We start from the raw sequence: 9,072 nt of genomic DNA on the forward strand, positions 1-9,072 counted from the left end.
AATCCAATGATAAAAACATGAAGGAAATTTGGACATAAACACACAGGGAGAAGAATGTCATGTGAAAACACACACAGAGTGAGAAGGCAGCTTTGTGAAGACAGAGGCAGAAATTGGAATGATGTGGTTGCAAGCCAAGGAATGCCAAGTATTGCTGGCAAGTACCAAAAACTAGAAAAGGGCAAAGAAGGATTCTTCTCTGGAACCTTCAGAGACAGCATAGCCCTATTAATTCTTGATTTTGGACTCTGGCCTCCAGAACTAGGATAGAATACATTCCTGTTATTTTAGGCCACCTAGTTTGTAGTACTTTGTTACAGCACCTAGCAAACTAACACACCCCACGTTTACTTCCATACAGATGCATTTCCCAAATTATCATGGGAACCACTGAAAAAGTGATGCAATATACACAGCTTGCATTGCCCAGAGTTTTCAGAAATTTATTCAGTGCAAATGCCCTTGAAAATTTCACTAGTCTAGTTTCAAAGTTCACCTGGTGGTCCAATTACAAGATAGGAGCAAATCTGAGAGGTCCAGGGCAGATGGAGAGTCAGAGCTAGCTTCTCAGCCTCACCCATAAGAAATGGCACTGGAATCTCTCTGACTGAGATTATGTGAGTATATCTAAGTGCTGAAGGGAAACAAGAGACAGAACAGTGTTTTGACTATATAAATATCTGGAAACTGTAGGATCCTTAAAACGTCTCCACCATAAACACTCCCTGATGTTTTTTTAAAGGTTTTATTTATTTGACAGAAAGAGAGAGCACAAGCAGGGGGAATGGCAGGCAGAGGGAGAAGCAGAAGGAGAAGCAGGCTCCCTGCTGAGCAAGGAGCCCAATGCAGGGCTTGATCCCAGTACCCTGGGATCATGACCTGAGCAGAAGGCAGTTGCTTAACAGACTGAACCACCCAGGCATCCCCTACCCTGACATTTTAATCCATTAAACTGTGTAACACACAGACATAGATGGCCAAGAACATTCAGGAACATTCAGCCAAGAATGGTTGATGGGAAGATGTAAGCAGAGCCTTGGTTTGCTAGAGTGTTTGCCTTAGGTGAGGTCACTTTCCTAAGTACTGGGGATGTAAAATTAGTAAGACACATCCTCAGCCTGGAGCTGAACATAGGCTGAGGTTTAATTAAAAAAATTTTTTTTTAAAATCCCAAGATTTCCAACAGTTACAAGCTAGGTTATTTGAATCATCCCTCCTACTAAAAACAATGAAAATGCTAGATAAATACTAGACAACAATAATATGTAAGTTGGGAAGATGTGAGTCGAGTAATTGTTCTAAAGCTTTACTTTTATTCAAAAGGAAAATAAAAGTTTGTATTGTTATTAGACTTTGATAAGTTAAGAATTCATGAATTAATTACTAGGATTGCCACTAGCAGAACAGAAACAGAGTATATTCCAAACTAGGATGGGAGAAATATGCTAATAAATAATTAGACAATCAAAAAAAGTAAGATAAGAAAGAAGATAAAAGAGAAATATAGAACAAGAAGAAGGAGTTCAAAAGACAGAGAAATGTAGTATATTTGAACACAAGTATATCAACAATTGTATTAAATGTAAATGGACTAAGCGCTTCAAAAAGTCAGCAAAGATTGTAAGACAGAATTTTAAAATTCCAATAAATAATATTTATAGAAAGACACAACTAAAATCTAAGATTATCAAAAAAGATAAAAAGAGGGGAAAAGATATACCATGTAAATATTTAACAAGTAGCTGCAAAATACATGGTGGCTTTTTTTTTTTTCAAGTACTTGGGGAACATTTAAAAAATAGTCATTATAACTAGACATAGAATAAGATTTTGAAAGTTTTCAAGAAATTAAAAGCATGTAATGTGTTTTCTGACCATAATTTGATTTAGCTGAGAATCACAAAAGCACATATGGACACTTAATATATGACAAAGATGGCATAACATAGCAGTGAGGAAAAGATGACCTTCCTACAAATGGTAATAGGACAATAGTGTTTTCATGAGAAATAAAACAAAATTGGACCCCTACCTAAAACTGTATTTAAAAAATCAAATTCAGGTGTATCCAAATGTGAAAGGCAAATCTATAAAGCTTTTAGAAGATAATAAAGGAAAATATCTACATGACCATGGAATAAAGAAAAGACTGAGAAATTTCACCACATTAAAATTTAGAACATCCGTTCATTAAAATAGATCATTAAAAGAGTGAAAAAGCAAACTTTATAGTGGAAAAATATTTGAAATGTTTAGACCCAACAAAAGTCTAATATTCAGAGGAGACTTTTATTAATTTCTTCAAATCAATACAAAATAGACAACACAGTAGAAAAATGGCAAGAGACTTAAAAAGGCCCTTCACAAAAGAAGAAACCTGAATAAGCAAGAAACATGAGGGTGCACAACCTAATTAGTAATCAGAGAAATGCAAAGTAAAACCATAGTGAAATACCACTACTACGCATCTATCAGATGTGCAAAGCTTTTGGAGTCTAACAAATATCAACTGTTGGCAAAGATGTTGAGCAACAAGAACTGCACCACTGGAAAGTAATTAAATTGGCACAATCACTCTGAGAAACAGTTTACTAGAAGACTTGAAGATACATATACCCATGACTCAGGTTTCCCACTCTAAGGTATGAAACCTAGAGAAATCTATGCACATGTGCTCTAGGAGACATGTACAAGAAAATTTCTTATCAATATTGTTCATAATGGACCCAAATTAAACACAACCTAATGTCCACCAGCAGTAGAATAAATCAATATATTGTGGTGTATTTTTGTAAATGTAATTTTATGCAGTAATGAAAATGGGTGAGATATAGCTACAGATGAATCTTAGAAGCATAATATTGAGTGAAAGAAGCCAGACATAAAACTGCACATACGATGTGATGAAAAGAGGTTCAAAAACAGGCAAAAACAAATATATTGTTTAGGAATGCATAAAGAAAGCAGATTACCATATAAAAGTTAGGGTAGAAGTTCCCACTAGGGGGAAAGAAGCATTTGTGACAGGGTTTTCGGCAACATTCTTATTCATCACGCGGGTGGTTCTCTTTATGAGTGTTGCCTTTATAACTAAATGTTAAGATAAACATATATGTCTAATGTACTTTTCTGTGTGTATGTTATACCTCACAATTAAAAACAATTAATGACTTAGCTTAGATTCCCCTCCCTCACACAGAAGCAGTTACTATCTGCTACTCTGAATCATGGTGTTTTTATCTTGGACTTGGATTATCCGAGCTGAATTATAAAAGGAGGAGTAGGAGTTCAATACAAGCATACCGTGTTTTGTTGTGTGTCACTTTAGTGCACTTCACAACTATTGTTTTTTACAAATTGAAGGTCTGTGACAACCCTGCCTCAAGCAAGTCTATTGGTGCCATTCTCCCAATAGCATTTGCTCACTTGATGTCTCTGTGTCACATTTTGGTAATTCTCACAACATTTTAACTTTCTCCTTGTCATTATATTTGTTATAGTGATCTGTGATCAGGGATCATCGATGCTACTATTGTAATTGTTTAGAGGTGCCACAAACTGTGCCCGTATAAGATGGCAAACTTAATTGATAAATGTGTGTATTCTGACTGCTCCACCAACTGGCCATTTCCCCCAACTCTCTCCCACTCTTCAGGCCTCCTTATTCCCTGAGACAATATTGAAATTAAGCCAATTAATAATGCTTCAGTAGCCTCTAAATGTTCAGGTGAAAGGAAGAGAGAGTCATAGGTCTCTCACTTTAAGTCAAAAGCTAGAGATGATTAAGCTTAGTGAGGAAGGCATGTTGAAAGCCAAGAAGGGCTGAAAGCTAGGCCTCTTGCACCAATCTTTCAGCCAAGTTGTGGCTGCAAAGGAAAAGTTCTTGAAGGATATTAAAAGTGCTATTTGACAGCAATGGCTACAATAACCAAACTGTGGGAAGAGCCGAAATGACCTTCAACAGATGAATAGATAAAGAAGATGTGGTCCGTATATACAATGGAATATTACACAACCATCAGAAAGGATGAATACCCAACTTTTACATCAACATGGATGGGACTGGAGGAGATTATGCTAAGTGAAATAAGTCAAGCAGAGAAAGACAATTATCATACGGTTTCACTTATTTGTGGAACATAAGGAATAGCCTGGAGGACATTAGGAGAAGGAAGGGAAAAATGAGGGGGGGGATATCGGAGGGGGAGATGAACCATGAGAGACTATGGACTCCGAGAAACAAACTGAGGGTTTTAGAGGGGAGGGGGGTGGGGGGATGTGTTAGCCTGGTGATGGGTATTAAGGAGGGCACATATTGCATGGAGCACCGTGTGTTATACACAAACAATGAATCATGGAACACTACATCAAAAACTAATGATGTACTGTATGGTGACTAACATAACAAAAATTTTTTAAAAAGTGCTATTTCAGTAAACACAGGAATGATAAGAGAGCAAAACAACCTTATTGCTGATATGGAGAAAGTTTTAATGATCTGGACAGAAGATCAAACCAGCCACAATATTCCCTCAAGCCAAAGCCTCATCCAGAGCAAGACCCCAACTCTATTTAATTCTGTAAAGGCTGAGAGAGGTGAGGAAGCCACAGAAGAACAGTTTGAAGCTAGCAGAGGTTGATTTGTGAGCTTTAAGGAAAGAAGCCATCTGCATAACATCAAAGCGCAAGGTGAAGCAGTAAGTGCTGGTGTAGAAGCTGCAGCAAGTTATCCAGAAGATCAAGCTAAGATAATTAATGAAGGTGGCTACACTAAACAGATTTTCAATGTAGATGAAACAGCCTTCTATTGGAAGAAGATGCCACCAGGACTTTCAAGGTGAGAGAGTAGTCAGTGCCTGGCTTCAAAGAATAGAGTGACTCTCTTTAGGGGCTGATGCAGCCAGTGACTGAGTTGAAGCCAATGTTCATTTACCAATCCAAAAATGCTAGGGCCCTTAAGAATAATGCTCAGTCTACTTTGCCTATGCTCTGTGAACAGAACAACAAGCTTGGGTGAGAGCACATCTATTTACAACACAGTTTACTGAATATCTTTTTTTTAAGATTTTATTTATTTATTTGACAGAGAGAGAGACACAGCGAGAGAGGGAACACAAGCAGGGGGAGTGGGAGAGGGAGAAGCAGGCTTCCCGTGGAGCAGGGAGCCCGATGCAGGGCTTGATCCCAGAACCCTGGGATCATGACCTGAGCTGAAGGCAGACGCTTAACGACTGAGCCACCCAGGCACCACCAGTTTACTGAATATCTTAAGCCCACTGTTGAGACCTACTGCTGAGAAAAAAAGATTCCTTTTAAAATATTACTGCTCACTGACAATGCACTTGGTCACCCAAGAGCTCTGATGGAGATGGACAATGAGATTAAATTTGCCTTCATGCCTGCTAATACAACACCCATTCTGCAGCCCACGGATCAAGGAGTAATTTTGACTTTCAAGTCTTATTATTTAAGAAATACGTTTCATAAGACTATAGCTGCCATAGATAGCGATTCTTGTGGTGGATGTGGGCAAAGTAAATTGAAAACCTTCTGGAAAGAATTCACCATTCTAGATGAAATTAAGAGCATTTGTGATTCATAAGAGGAGATCAAAACACCAACATTAACAGGAATTTAAGAAGTTGATTCCAATCCTCATGGATGACTGAGGGGTTCAAGACTTAAGTGGAGGTTGTACTTGCAGATGTGGTAGAAATAGCAAGAGAACTAGAAGTAGAAGTGGAGCCTGAAGATGGGACTGAATTGCTGCAATCTCATGGCAAAACTGGAATGGATGAGGAGATGTTTCTTACGGATGAATAAAGAGGTTTTTTTTGTTTTGTTTTGTTAGAGAGAGAGAGATAGCGAGAGCAGGAACACAAGCAGGGGAGTGGGAGAGGGAGAAGCAGGCTTCCCGCTGAACAGGGAGCCCAATGTGGGGCTCAATCCCAGGACCCTGGGATCATGACCTTGGGTGAAGGCAGACACTTAACAACTGAACCACCCAGGCGCCCCAAGAAAGTGGTTTCTTAAGATGGAATATACTCCTACAGCTCTCTCTTTCTCTCTCAAATAAATAAACGAATCTTTTAAAAAATGGGGCACCTGGGTGGCACAGTCAGTTAAGCATCCGACTTGTGATTTTGGCTTAGGTCACAATCTCATGGGTTGTGTGATCGAGCCCCACCTCAGGCTCCACTTTGTGGGGACTCTACTTGAGGTTCTCTCCCGCTCCCTCTGCCCCTCCCCCCACTCCCCCACTTGTGTGCTCTCTCTCTCTAAAATAAATAAATAAATCTTAAAAAAAAAGAAGGATGGAATATACTCCTGGTGAAGATGCTGTGAAGATTGATGAAATGACAACAAAAGATTTAGAATATTATATTAATTTAGTTGATAACACAACAGCAAGGTTTGAGAACACTGACTCCCATTTTGAAAGAAGTTCCACTGTGGGTAAAATGCTATCAAACAGTATCGCATACTACAGAGAAACCATTCACCAAAGGAAGTCAATAAATGCAGCAAACTTCATTGTTGTCTTATTTTAAGCAATCACCACAGTCACCCCAGCCTTTGGCAACCACCACTCTGATCAGTCAGCAGTCATCAACATTGAGGCAAAGCCTTCCATCAACAAAAAGACTCATTGGAAGCTGTAATGATGGTTAGCATTTTTTAGCAATAAAGTATTTTTAATTAAGGAATGTACATTTTTTAGACATAATCCCATTGCACACTTAATAGACTACAACATAGTGTAAACATAAGTTTTATATGCACTGGGAAACCAAAAAATTCATTTGACTCACTTTATTACTATGTTCACTTTATCATGATGGTCTGGAACCAAACCTGCAATGTCTTTGAGGTATGCCTGTAATGAGTAATAAGAAAGGAAATTTTAGAGGAAAGGAATAGCAAATGCAAAAGATGAAGGAGACGTGAGAGTAGAGGAAGAGTTTGAGCAAATGTAACCAAACTATTGTGAACCAAGCTCAGCAGGAAATGGAGGAGTTATATGAGCATAACGGGGACAAAATTTTGTATCTCTATAAATTATTTTGGATGGTATCATGGGTGATATTAAAATACTTAACAACCTGCCTGGCACAGGGCACCAACCAGGACTGACCATATTGCTAAAGCAGGCAGCAGCACCCCGACCTCGTTGTGCCAGACCCTTCAGTTGTTGCATCAAGGAGAAGTCTAGAGGGAGGTCCCAAAAAAGGACCAGGGAAGCTGGGGAAAAGGTAGGAAGCACCTGAGGCAGCAGCTATTTACCAATCAGCACAGAAATACTTTGTTTTACCTGTGCCTACTAATGGAATATTATTAGCCCTGGTTGCAAGTGATAGAAATCCAACCCAAATTAGTTTATGGGGGGAAAAATATCTTCATCTACTAAATGGGAAGCCAAGAGATACAGTTGGATCCAGGCCTACCTAGATCCAGGAGCTCAAATGATGCATCAGGATATTATGTCTCTCCTTCCAGGTTCTGCTTTCTTCTGTATTAGCTCCAATCTCAAGCAGGCTCTCTCCATGTAATGGCAAAAGATTACTCTGCAAGTCCTTTACATCTGTGATCTCAGAAGGGAAATGACTCTTTCCCAATAATTCTAACAAAATTCCCAGGGAGGCATGTCCCTGGCCCAGATCATATCACATCCCTTTCCTTAAGCAAACACCATATCCAGACATGCAACTCATTGACTATTCCTGGATCATATGCTCACCCTGGAAGCCACAAGCTGAGCTGGGAGCAGTTCCCAAATAGAAAAGTTCTGTGGTCATAAGAAGAGAGAATGGATGATGAACAGACTAAAACAATAGCTATCCACTCTGTCCATCCCTAAGCCACCCAATATCGATACACATTCTTCTTTCCAGACATGCAATATCAAAAACACCTTCCTAACATAATGTAGCTATCCTACATACAACTGCACTCCCCCTCTTCCCAAAGAAAGGCGGCCCAGAACTTTGTCCAGTTATTGCATTCAGCTTCAACTGAAGACTGTTTGAATAATAGATGAGCAAATCATGCCAGCTCTACTTTCCCAAAACATATCCAAGAGGGGAGGAGTTAAGATGGTGGAGGATTGGGGACCCTAAGCTCCTCCAATCCCTGGAATTCAGCTACATCATTACCAAATCATTCTGAACACCTATGAAATCAATCAGAGATCAGAGAAAAGAAATGTTGCAATTCTACAAATAAAAAAGCAACCACTTTTTGGAAGGTAGGAGGTGCAGAATCAGAGCGATAAATTGGAGGATATGGCAGCAGGGAGGGAGCCAGCTTAAGGAGGCTGCCACAAAGTATTATAAGCAGCAGAGCACAAAACTAGAACTTTCAGAAGTCTGCTACAGTAGGAGATATCCCTGGCTTAAAAATGCTCAGGTGGCAGAAGCAAGATGGAATTCCATGTGGGACAGAGTGGTCTCAGGATCCCTGGAGTCACAAGAGGAAAAGGGGTGCCTGAGTGAGGCAGAGTTCCCAGGCGTTAGAGTGGGGAAGCTAGCTGAAAATAACAAGTCTAGGCACTGGCTCTCTGCTCGGTGTTGCCATAAACTGTGAACCACTGCAGTCACATGACCACTCTCTGATCAGCATCCCAGCAAAAGGAAGAAGCTTAGGGGGACATCCCTCCCTCACCTGGGAGGAACGCTGCAGGTCTGAGCCACAGGAGTCCATAAAAGTTTAACAACGTGAAACTCAGTCACATGCCTGAGATAATAATGCTCTGTCATGGGCTGGGTGAACACAGAGTTCAGTGGGAGACCAGGGAAAAAGTGATTGACTACTTTTCTGTGAGGGCTCACTGAAGAGTGTGGGGTGTGAAATTTCAGCTCTGGGGCTAGAGTTTGGGGTGTTGTCATTTTCATCCCTCACATCGGTGCCCAAAGCCTTCAGGGAGAAGAACAGTGCCACATAGTGCAATCCAGAGCCACCTACACAGAGCCCAGCCCCCTGGTAAGGGAGGCACAACTCCACCAAGGCAAGGACACTTGAGAATCAGTGCAACAAGCCCCTCCCCCAGAAGACCAGCAGGAACAACCTGCTAGC

Source organism: Eumetopias jubatus, unplaced genomic scaffold, assembly GCF_037043125.1.
Source record: "Eumetopias jubatus isolate StellerSeaLion01/CBP00866 unplaced genomic scaffold, mEumJub1_p1.0 scaffold_1, whole genome shotgun sequence".
Taxonomy (NCBI): domain Eukaryota; kingdom Metazoa; phylum Chordata; class Mammalia; order Carnivora; family Otariidae; genus Eumetopias; species Eumetopias jubatus.